Below are 12,578 nucleotides of genomic sequence, written 5' to 3'. Positions count from 1 at the left end.
GAATTAGTTGAACTAATTCTAATTGTTTGATGAATTAGAGAATATAAACCAATTGCATCAATTGCTAATTCTAATTGGAATTTAACATGTATGTAGAATATTTATTTTATTTATACATACCCATTTTTATTTTACAGTATCGAAGTTGTTGCTCAAATATTTGGAATTTAGTATTTAAGTTAACTGTGAAATATATTGAATGCACAAATCAAATTATGGGAACGATTTATTCACATGGAATTGGAAACAGGGCTGATGATATACTTTAAAAAAAATTGTAAATTTGCGAAAATATCTTTTCAGCATATGAATATACTTCTTAACTTTTTGCCGAAAATACATACAGGCTCGAAATTATGCCAGTAACTTTCAAATATCGTCTCTTGGATGGAAAATTTCCGTAAGCATAATTTTGACAGTTTTTAGTTAAAGATGCAGTTATATATTTTAAACTAAGATATTTCGATTTTTTGTTAACAGTTTTTTGGGTATCTTCTTTAGTTTCCGAGTAATTGACTAAAATGTTTTCGGTAATTTGGCACAAATTACGTTAGTAATGCTGTCGTACTAAACTAATCAAGATCTTTCAAATAGCGTCATGTGTTTTTAAATATCTGCTTTAGTTTCCGACATATTCAGCCTTATCATGAGTTTAATTTTCTCGAACCGAGTCACCTTTTCACTTTTCGTTTCCGTGTATTCAATACGGGTGGGTGAAAAAATTCTGCCGAAACTCACGATTAGGCTAATTAACAAAAAAAGTTTAGCTTGTATATTTATCTCTCTAACGCATTAATTCTATATCCGTCAAGACCAACGCCCGACGCCGTTATATCTGTATTTAATAACGGATCTATGACAAAATATTCAAGAAATGTGTTCGTAGATTTTTATTTACTTCATTTCATACATTAATATTGATCTGACTTTTTTTTAATAAGTACCAGGAATAAATATTTACCAAAAAACTATTTCACTTAAGCAGAACCAACTTTTAGTTGCTCGGAGCTAATTTTGGAATGCTTCATAAAATATTTTGAAATGGCCTTTAGAAACGGCAATGGAATTTCGAATTCAAGGAATCGCGAATATAAGCTGCCTTCCGTTTGGCATATTTGCGGGTTAAACCTTCAGAAAGTTACCAAAAAAACATTTTCTATTTTTATTTATTATATATTTTTGAAATAAAAATACTCCACCTTGTACACCAAAAAATTTCTTTAAACCATCTTGCGCAGCAGTTTGTTGATCTTATCTTCACGGTTACCGAAATCACCAACCTCAACGTAGTGATTAGCCCTCTTTCGCCAGCCGCCGGTTGGTGTTGAGCTTGAATGGCCAGAGGAAGTTGGAGGCTTTCTTGAAGTGGGATCCAACAGTGAATATTTCGTTCGCCAAATAATCAACGCACTGAATATCGTGTGCTTTGCGCAATTTGCGTTCGATCACAAAGTTGTCAGAGATTGAGACACGTTGATGGTTGTGCTTGATAATTCCACGTTTGTAAATCAATTCATGAACTGACTTAAGATTTGGATAACCCCATGTGATATAGGGTTCGGCAATGCGTAGCATATTAATGATTAAATTTGATGAATAAACCGTGGTTAATGTGGCGAAAACGGAACAACAGTAAAACTTTACGCACTTTTGGTGCAACTTTGTTGATACCGCGGATACAGATCACAAAAGACAATTTGTCTTCTGCAGGCACGTAGAATGGGCCGCGTTTCTTTGCCAGACGGCGCAACTTATTCTCACGGCGTCCATCACGGAGATAGTTTGCTTGATATTTCTCAGATGCACCAAGTTTTCACGTTTGCGGAGTGCAATCTCAGCAGAGCGCTTTAGTTTACGCTTGATCAGGGTAGCACGTTTGCTGACCTGATTCTTGCTGAACTTCAGCTATGACTCGGGGACAGCAGGCAGCTTCCTGGAAGGTGGTTTGCCCTTTGCTTCGGGCTTCTTACCGGCCGTGGTGGCAGTCATCTTAACTTGTAACTTAGCACGTTGAGAAGATGAAAAAAATTTCGCCAAATCTTTGGAGCACATCTTAAATAACGCCACTCGATTTATAACATTTCTATTGAGCAAAATTTCATTTAATTAAATACTTTTTTAATACATAAGAAATGCTGCAACCAGGCACTTACTTTCCCAAATTCCATCTTGCTTATCGGCATAAATTTTCAAATGCGCCTGTGCTGCTACTTCATACTAATAACTTCATTTTCAAACGGCGCCTTCTTTGTTGCCTCAACATATCCTAAAAAGACATAAAATTTACATTAAACAATAGAAATCGCAAAAATTAGCAAATAAAATACTCCCTTCAATTTTTTTTGTTGTCAAATTTCTGAGAAATGTGAATTCACCACGATGTAATCCAGAAAGAACAAGGACCCGGGATGTAATTTTAAGTAAACCTAACATTCAGTGGCAATGCGCAGAGCGTTCCGAGTAGCAAAATTAATTTGTATCAAATATAACATTAAACGGTGGTTATAATAGACTTTTTAATATTATTTTTCAGAGTACATACATTATATGGTATTTCTTTCAACAATTTATGCACTATGTGCATATTTTTAAATTTTTCTTAAGTTTCTTTCATTGGTGCTGAAAACCAACCATGCGTGTAAGAAATTGTGTGCTACCTAAAATTTCACCTCTGGAAACTTTATCCCCATAAAGGACTTCACCACAGTTTTTTTACTGGATATACTGAGGTTCAGTTGGTCGCAAATTTTCAAAGGGAGGGGTTGTTCTTGCGCAGATAATTTTTCTTTAGAAATTTGCTTGGATAAAAGGACAATCATGCGCAAAACAACCTTTTTATATGACGGTTTTCTACCGACTGAGCCTAGTAGCAGCGCTCGGCTCTCTTATTTGCGAACACATGCGCAAGCAAGATCGTTAACACGTTATTGTTGGCCAGTATGAATTAGCACATACTATTTTTTACATATGTATAATCAATTTTAACTTTATTGATTTATTAATAAAAAAAATAAATTTGTCGGCATTTCATGACGTTGAATTATTTTTAATAAATAGGCTACAAATATAGTTGGAAATTGTTCCTCTATAAACAAAAAGGGGAATATAATAGCCTTTGGCAATATACATTGCATAAAATGGGTTAATACACGTACACGGTCATTGCATACCCTTTCGGTTTTAAATTTTTACCCCGCATCAAGCACCTGCTTGCCCGCGCTGCTGCGCGCGAGCTGTTCTGCCGCCCATCCCTAGTGTATAGAATTGAGAGCTCCATTCATTATATCACTTATGGTGTCTGGGTATTTTTCGGTCACCATTTATGCAATTCCGCATAAAAAAGGCAATCCCGCAAGCTTGCGGGATTGAGTTCATGAATCCCGCGGATCCGCGGGATTTGCGGTATCAAAAATATCATATTATTTTCTCTAAACAGTTATATTCAAAATTGATATGTAAAAAAGACGATTTGATTTAGAAAATCTACGTATTTACATTTAATTAGGTTGACTTTTTTGATAATATTTCCAAAGGAATGATAGTCTTTTAAAGTTCCATCTTTTAAATTCGACCTTATTTTATTGCACAATCAGGAACTTTTGATTTTGGTGATTATGCATAGTTTCGTAGGTATTTGGTCAAAATCGCTATATCTGTTGGGTATTTTCAGAAGAAAATGTATCATAATTTACAGTGGTGTTTTATCCGATCTGAAGCAATAGCCGCTCGCTGTAATCCCAAAACTAGGTAAAACATCAGTGATTGTGGATTATTCGAATTTAAGTTGTCCTGTTTTTCCACGTAACTTTGTTACCGTCAGCGTTAAAGTAATATATTCTATATAAAATACTCTTAACCAAAGGTAAATGTGTGCCTCTAATAGAACCAGAGTTATGAGTATTTGAAATTTAGCATCAGAAAGGAAGCTCAAATATCAATTTATCCGCTGCACACTTATTTTCCGATAGAAACGGACTGTTCTACACTTGTATAATGTGTTCAAAAATCGGTAAGAGTACAAAGTTTAAGCTAGTTATCAAGGAGAACATTTTCAAATTTTAATCAATTACGCAGGACCACAAAAAAAGGCGATGAAAGGTTAATAAAACCAGACCAGTGTTTTACATGTTTTTGAGGTCGTTGAAACCGAACCGTTAAGTTCGTTTTGCTTCATCACGTCGGGATTTGTTTCTAACCTCAAAACACCTTGCGAAAGTTTACCCCGTCGTAGCAAGTGCTCCCGTTGTTTTGTTTGAACATATGAATTCCCAGAAGATAATTTAGGTATTCTAAAAGGCCTACCCTGAGGACTGAAAATGCTTCCCTGCGGAAGGGCTTATCCATTTACAATTTACGCGAATGCTTAAATTTATAAGAGAATTTATACAAATTTTAATCAATTATGCAGGACCACAAAAAAATGCGATGAAAGGTTAATAAAACCAGACCAGTGTTTTACATGTTTTTGAGGTCGTTGAAAGCGAATCGTTAAGTCCGTTTTCCTCCATCACGTCAGGATTTGTTTCTAACCTCAAAAAACCTTGCGAAAGTTTCCCCCGTCGTAGCAAGTGCTCCCGTTGTTTTGTTTGAACATATGATTTCCCAGAAGATAATTTAGGTATTCTAAAAGGCCTACCCTGAAGGGCTGAAAATGCTTCCCTGCGGAAGGGCTTATCCATTTACAATTTACGCGAATGCTTAAATACAAAATACATACAAAAAAGAATGGAATGTAGAGTGCAAGGCTTCTTGACTGTCTGAAAGGCCATTCGGAAGGGCTTTTAATTCCTGAAATTATCTAGTGGGTTATAAAATGATGTATATTTAATACAGCCATGCACGGCGAACATTTTGGCGATCGCGTTCACAAATCGCATTCGTCTTTTTAATTTTTTTCTGTAGTCTCGCAAATCCCGTTAGCGAGATCCCGCATTTGCGGGATTTGAGTCCCTAACTGCAATGTTATCAGCATATGCGACTAGTTTGGGTGGTCTCCCTTCAAATTTATTTAGTAGGTCGTTTGCCACAAGCAGCCGTAAGAGCGGTGAGAGCACCCCTCCCTGTGGTGTGGCCTTTACCGTCTGCTTAGTTAGCCTGGCTTCTCCCCATTCTGCTCTAATTCGTCTACTGCCTAAAAGGGTTTTTATCCATAGCAGATTAGCAGGTTCCACGTTGTTTGCTTGGAGGCTACCTAGAATAGCTTCTCTTGATACGTTTAAAAGCTCCGCCGATGTCTAAGAACACACCTAAAGCGTAATCCTTGTGTTCCACAGTTTTTTCTTTATTCGTTTGTAGAGCACGCAATGCAGTCTCTGTCGATCTTCCTTTTAGGTATGTGTGTTGCGCTTGGGATAAGCCGCCTTGCATTATGCCGTCTCTTATGTGTGTGTCTAGGATTTTCTCCAGCGTTTTTAGAATGAACGAAGTTAAACTGATGGGTCTGTATTCTTTCCAGTACACAGGCACATAGTCCACCCTCAGACATCCCATGTATATCGTGTCTAGCCATGGGATCACCTTCCTGACCTTCTGAATCATGACCGAAAACATCAATCAGTTCCAGGGGACTTGAATGGATCAAAACTGTCTACTGCCCATTCAATCTTGCTTGTAATAATGCTGAGTGGCTTGTCATTCACGTTTTCTTTTTATACCTTTCATGAGCATGAAATGGTATTATAACTTTGGTCCGATGTTTGTAAGTACCAGAACAAAAAGAGATAGACCCATTAAAATATATACTTATATGATCAGAACGTCGAGCTGAGTTGATTTAGCCATGTCCGTCTGTCCGTCTGTCCGTCTGTCCGTCTGTTTGTATGCAATCTAGTCTCTCAGTTTTCGAGATATCCGGATCAAATTTGGTAGGTGGGTGTATTTTTATAATGTATTAATCATTTGTCGGAACCGGAAGAATCGGACCACTATAACATATAGCTCCCATACAACTGATTGTTCAGATATGAGATTTTTCGTTATAACTTCTTCATTTATGCAGCTACGAACATGAGATTTTGCAGTATTTGCACCCATTATCAACAGAATACTTACAGTGAAAATTACAAAGATCGGGTCACTATAACCCATAGCTCCCATACAACTGATTGTTCAGATATAAAATTTTTCGTTATAACTCCTCCATTTATATAGCTAGGATCATGAAATTCCGCACTGTTTTCAATAATTATTAACAGAAAACTTACAGTGAAAATTAAAAAGATCGGGTAACTATAGCCTATAGCTCCCATACAACTGATTGATCAGATATGAGATTTTTCGTTATAATTCATCCATTTATGTAGCTTTGACCATGAAATTTCGCGCTGTTTTCACTCATTATCAACAGAAGACTTACAGTGAAAATAACAAAGTTCGGGTCACTATAACCTGTGGCCCCCATACAACTGATTGTTCAGATATGAGGTCTTTTATCATAACTCCTCCATTTATGCAGCTAGGAACATGAAATTTCGCACCATTTTTGCTCATTATCAACGGAATACTTACAGTGAAAATAACAAGGATCGGGTGACTATAACATATATGTATCTTCCATACATCTGATTGTTCAGATATGGGATTTTACTGTAAAACTCCTTTATTTGAACAGCTAAAACCGATAAATTTCGTAAGATATTTTATAAATAATAATACAAAGTCTACTGAGAAAATCGTCAAAATCTATGCTGTATAAGCTTTATCTCCTATACCACTGATTGTTCAGATACCAGTTTTTGCGATATATCTCCTTTATGTAGGAAACTAAACCCAATAAATTGTGTTACCGGTTTACATACCGATCACATAGCAGTGAAAATCACTTAGATTGGTGCCATATAAAGTATATCTTCCATACCTCTGATTGTTTAGATGCGATTTTTTATATAAGTATGTAACTCCTCTATCGATGTATGCAGATGTATTCAAAAGCAGTAATCTGTCCAAGTAAAATTTGCAGATGTTCATGAAAGGTATGAAGCCTTCGGCATAGCCGAAGACAGCGCTGCTCTTACTTGTTAGATTCTATATCTGTCAAGTCTACACATCCTGGAAAGTGCGTATCGACGAGGACCTGCAGCGATTCTTCGAAGCTTTCAATCCATTTATCATCGTTTTTGCGTTTTAACATTGGCGTGGACGGTTGCTTGGACAGTAGATTCCTCAACCTTGCCACTTTATTTGCATTCTCCATGCTGCCGCTGAAGTCCTTCCACGATTTCTTCTTGGACCAACGGATTTGTTATAGCTTTTTAAGATGTATTTGTACTCCTCCCATCAGAATTCATTGTCGGTTGCCTTACACTGCAAGAAGAGCTCACGTAATTCGCGCCTGTGCTGTTCAAGTTCCCAGTTCCACTACGTGGGCATGGAATTTTGTAGGCTTTGCAGAGACCCGTGGTGATTATCACCACACTCTTTTCAATCTCAGCGTGCTCGAATCTTTTCCCCTCTACAATCTTCCTATAGAGATCCCGGTTTGTGTTTCTTTGGTTCCTCAGCAATATTTAATTATATGTACCCACCTTTCAATTATCTACCCGTATCATTTTATTTGTAAAAAGCGTTATGTCTAGAACGTTCTTCGAGTGGGTCCAAATTAAGTAGAGACTCACCTCTTTCATTGATGTCCGCGCTCCCCCAAATAGTGTAATGCGAGTTTGCATCGGTTAGTGTTAATTTAAGAGTTTTTACATTTTTTAACCACTACCGCCGAACTATGTAACGAAATGCCGATTTCGTGCGATAAAGTCCATTTTGAAAATTTTATATTTTCCTTGAAACTTTCATTAAATCTATAAACTGATATTATTTGTGGCTTAATTCTCAAATTTAATGAAATTTTATTATTTATTCTCCAAGTAACAAGCCCTCAAAGTTTGCCGAAAGTACTCAAATCAGATACCAATTTTCCTATCGTAAAAAACATCGACTTAATCCTTTTTTTCTTTTAATGTATGCCAGTTATGTTATTTTTGTTAAAAGTGTTTGTTTGCCAATACTGTTATGAATCTTTGGCGTATTTTTTACAAATCAAAATTTCAGCAATTCATTATTATAGTCCGGGAGATAGCGACAGTTTTTAGTGACTTATTTTATCGTCGATAAAAGTATAAGATTTTTAATATAATCACGTAAATCACGAAAACCAACCACTTACACCCAGTTAGCGGGACAACGCCTTGCTAGAGCATTATCATTAATAATAATAATAATAATCCCAACGGTTTTTACCCTTCACAAATGCAAGTACACCTTTAGCCTTGTTGACTGTCACATTAATATGAAGATTAAAATTAAGCTTAGGATCCATTGTGATACCAAGTTGCACAAAATTGTATAGCAGGTTATGGTTACTTATTGTATAATACCATGTTCTGACCGACATCGAAAACATGTTTTCGTTGGTAAAACTGGTTTTCGACCGAAAGCTTGTGTTTTCGTCCATGTAAAATCTGTCAAACGAAAACTAGTTTTCGCTGAAAACCACTTGAAAACTCACGTTCCACTCATTCCAATCGGTGTCTGCACTAGTTTTTTTCGATTATTTATCGAAGTGGAAGTCATATTTTATCATCTTTAATACGCCATTTCGGATTTATTGTTAATTGGCTGGCAAAAGTAAAATAAGAATGAAAGTAAGAGGTTGCTAATGAAAAGAAAATGAGGGAAAAGCATTTTGGTTTTGTTTTTGTGTAGCAAAACTGTAATCAGAGGATGTAAGAAATGTCAACGAAAACACTAACAGCCGGTGTGAACAGTCTTCAGCCCACAATCCCAAAACACGTTTTCAAAGTGTTTTCGTTGTCGGTCAGAACATGGTATAAGAGGCGGGATGAACAGCACTTCGCGAGAAGCACATAACTTTACATTTCTTAAGATTTAGAGGCATAAGATTTACTTGACACCAGTAAGCCATGCTGTTTAAGTCTGATTGTAGCAAAGACCTTTCTTTAATTGAAGCGTACGATTNATGCTGTCTAAGTCTGATTGTAGCAAAGACCTTTCTTTAATTGAAACGTACGATTTATAAAGCTTTACATCATCTGCATACATTAAAATTTTGGAAAATTGTATACCTGTAGAAATATCGTTTATAAAAAGCAAGAACAGCTACCTTGAGGGACTCCTGAAGTAACATAAATGACGTCAGAGATAGTATTTTTTCACTTTTGTGATCTATCATAGAGGTATGAAGAGATCCAACGTAAAAAATTAGGTGGAAGACCAATAACATCATGTTTATAGATGAGCAACGAGTGGCACTTTTTGTCAAATGCTTTACTGAAGTCAGTATATATAACATCAACAGTTTTGCTTTCACTAAATGCTTTTGAGATATAGGATGTTAATTCGAGTAAATTTGTAGAAGTTGATTTGCCCTTGCAAAATCCATGTTGACTATATGAAATGCTAGAAGAGATAGAATGCGTCAACTGATTTGTTATAATTGCTTCAAATAATTTAGGAATTGCAGAAAGCTTAGCTATTCCCCGGTAGTTCTCCACTGAAGATCTGCTACCGCTTTTATGTAACGGGGTTATGAACGATTCCTTCCATATAGTTGGAAAAACGCCCTCTTTAAGAGTCAAATTAAATAACGCTGTTAATGGATCATAGAGATAATCAGCACAATTTATAAGAATACAAGTAGGGATCTGGTCAGGACCATAACTGAAGGACTGCTTTAAGGATTTCAGATAAACTACTACATCATCGGGAGATATTACTGGGATATTTATTGAGTTCATTGGACATAGTTTAAAAGGATAGTCAATGTTAGCATGTGAGTTAATGGAATAATTGGATTTAAAAAACTGAGCGAACATGTTAGAAATTGTTTGATTATCACTAGAGACGGTATTTTGATACTTCATGGCGGAAGGAAACCCACGTACATTTCGCTTGGAGTTTACGAAGTCATAAAATGATTTGGGGTTATATATTATACGCCGTTTGATTTTACACAAGTAAGCTTTATAACACTTTTTGTTTAATTCAAAAAACTTATGACGCAAAAGTGAGTATTTTCCATTTGTGTAATCTAAAAAGGTTTTTTTTTGTGTAGTCTAAAATAACGTGACTTTCTGTAAAGAATTTATCAGTTCTTTAGTGAACCTGTGTTCTGAGTTCTTTAGAGAACTGTGTTTGTTCTTCAGGAACACACAGGCGTTTAGGCACATACTTTTCAAATAATTTATGTACAGTAAAATTAAAATATGCAACGCTTTGCTAAACTTTTTCNCTTGGGTACTGCAATTTTGACCATCACTTATAACTTCGTAAGATACCTCCATAGCAGGGTGGTAGACATCTTCGGGCAAAACTAGTGGATCACGTTTATTTACAACGGACTCAGATGCCTCATCAATATAAACAAGGTCGAATACTTTACCAAACTTATTGTGAAGTACATTAACCTGAGTTAGGCAGAGTTCAGCCATCTCCTCTAAAAATAAGTTGTTGCACGCAGGTACGATATCATTGTCACTGATGTTCCATGCTTGGTAAATTAAAATCACGCAACACAATTATTGAATCAGAGGGTTTAGTCAGTAAATTAACTGATTTCAGTAAAGAGATGAGTCGTGAATACACCAATGTGTCAGATCGGGGAGGAATATAGCATAGAGCTAAGTAAAAAGACCCTTTTCCAGCCTGAATCAATGTGTGGAAGACTAACTTCTTCAGATGGTATTGAAGAGTCTACAGCGAAGAGTACGCCACCGCCGATTCTGTCCTCCCTATCTTGTCTATAGATATGATAATTATTTGCAAGAATCTCTGAATTGAAAATGTGAGGCTTCAGCCAAGTTTCAGTAAAAGAAAGAATATTATAACTACATTCAAGGCCTTTAAGGTATATGTTCGTTAATTTAGTATTTAAGCCTCTTACATTTTGGTAATAAATAGGTTAGGTTAGGTTAGAGTGGCTGCCCCGCGCAGAGTGCGTAGCACACGTGGACTGGAAAAGCCCGTTGTGATACCACTGGCCGAAGCCATTTGTTTCTTTCCCTCCCTTAGTAGTTGAACCACCGAGTGCGTTTTATATAGCACAAAAAGTCGAGAACGTTCGCCGAGTTCAAATCGGCTAAACAGTCTACAAAGTACTTGTTGAAGAATTGGTTGCGCATGTTGGCCAACGCGGGACAATGGCATAGATAGTGTTCGATGGTCTCCACCTCCTCCTCGTCTCTGCAACTGCGACAGAAATCTTTGGTGAGGTATCCTAACCTCTTTCCGTGTGTGCCCATCAGGCAGTGTCTGGTTATTACCCAGACTACTAATCTGAGAGAGGAGCGGTCCAGCCGGGTAAGAGCTATGGATCGCTTTACATCAATCTTTGGCCATATTTGGCTGGTAATATGACAGGTAGTATCCACAGTCCATCTTATATTTATCTCCTCAACGAGTTTCGCCTTTAGTCTGTGTTTGCAGGAGGTTAGAGGTATGACCGCATTCCGAGCAGAATTGACTACAGATATTTCCGTCCCCCTCCTTGCCAGCTCGTCGGCTAGGCAGTTGCCAGGGATGTCCCTGTGTCCAGGGACCCATACAACAGTCAAGGCGCATTTTGATGCCAGCAGGTTGAGAGTCTACCTGCATTCGATGGCTACTTGGGACGTTGCTTCGTTAGAATTGAGAGATTTGATAGCAGCCTGGCTGTCAGAATAGATAGAGATAGGCCGTCCTGGAGGGGCGGAGGTTATAAGCCACCGAGCCGCCTCCATTATGGCGTTTAATTTCGCTTGAAAAACGCTGCAATGGTCCGGTAAGCGAAAACTGAGATTTAGCGCGAGTTCGCCAGAGTAGATCCCGCTACCCACTCTTTTGTTAAGCTTGGAACCATCTGTATATATGGCCGTAGACCCTGGGTTCAGGTCTGTGGCCCTTTCCCACTCGTTCCTCTCTGGGATTCTTGTGGAGAATTTGTTATCTAAACAGAGTAGTGGAGTGGTATAATTTTTTTGTCGTAGATTATCCGGTAGAGTTTCAGGTACTTTTGCGTGCCCCAATCTGAGGTCACTCCACGGCTGGATTGTTTTTAGCCTGGCCGCACTGCAGCCGGCCTGAAATTTGCCGTAGAGATCCACAGGTGGAAGATTTAAGATTATTTCCAGAGATTTGGTGGGTGTGGTGGGCAGGGCTCCTGTGACAAACATGGCAGCCGTCCTCTGCACACTTTCCACCTTGGCTCTGGATACTGTGTTGTTTAGCGCAGGCCACCATACGGTGACCCCGTAGAAAAGGATGGGTCTTATCACAGCTGTGTACATCCAGTGTACTATATGTGGTTTTATTCCCCATTTTTTGCCTATAGCCGCCTTGCAGGCATACAGGGCAGTATTGGCCTTCCTGGAGCGATCTTCAATGTTTCGCTTCCAGTCCTGCTTCCTGTCCAGAATAACACCAAGGTATTTCACCTCGGTTGAGAGAGTAAGTGCCACCCCGTTTAGGGTGGGAGGTTTAAATAAGGGAGTTTTATACTTCCTTGTGAAAAGTACCATTTCTGTCTTGGCAGGATTGACACTAGATCCACATTCCTTTGACCAGATGTTTCCCAGACCTAGTGCGTTTTG

At 37.8% G+C, this 12,578-nt stretch overlaps 1 pseudogene; it reads right to left on the bottom strand.

Moving 5' to 3' along the window:
- Positions 1-996: 996 nt before the first annotated feature.
- Positions 997-9,338, bottom strand: LOC108371571 (60S ribosomal protein L7-like; annotated as a pseudogene).
- Positions 9,339-12,578: the final 3,240 nt, after the last annotated feature.

Source organism: Rhagoletis zephyria, unplaced genomic scaffold (genome assembly GCF_001687245.7).
Source record: "Rhagoletis zephyria isolate East Lansing unplaced genomic scaffold, Rhagoletis_zephyria_1.1 Rzeph_scaffold_05078, whole genome shotgun sequence".
In the NCBI taxonomy this organism is placed as follows: domain Eukaryota; kingdom Metazoa; phylum Arthropoda; class Insecta; order Diptera; family Tephritidae; genus Rhagoletis; species Rhagoletis zephyria.
This window is presented reverse-complemented; position numbering and strand designations above follow the sequence as displayed.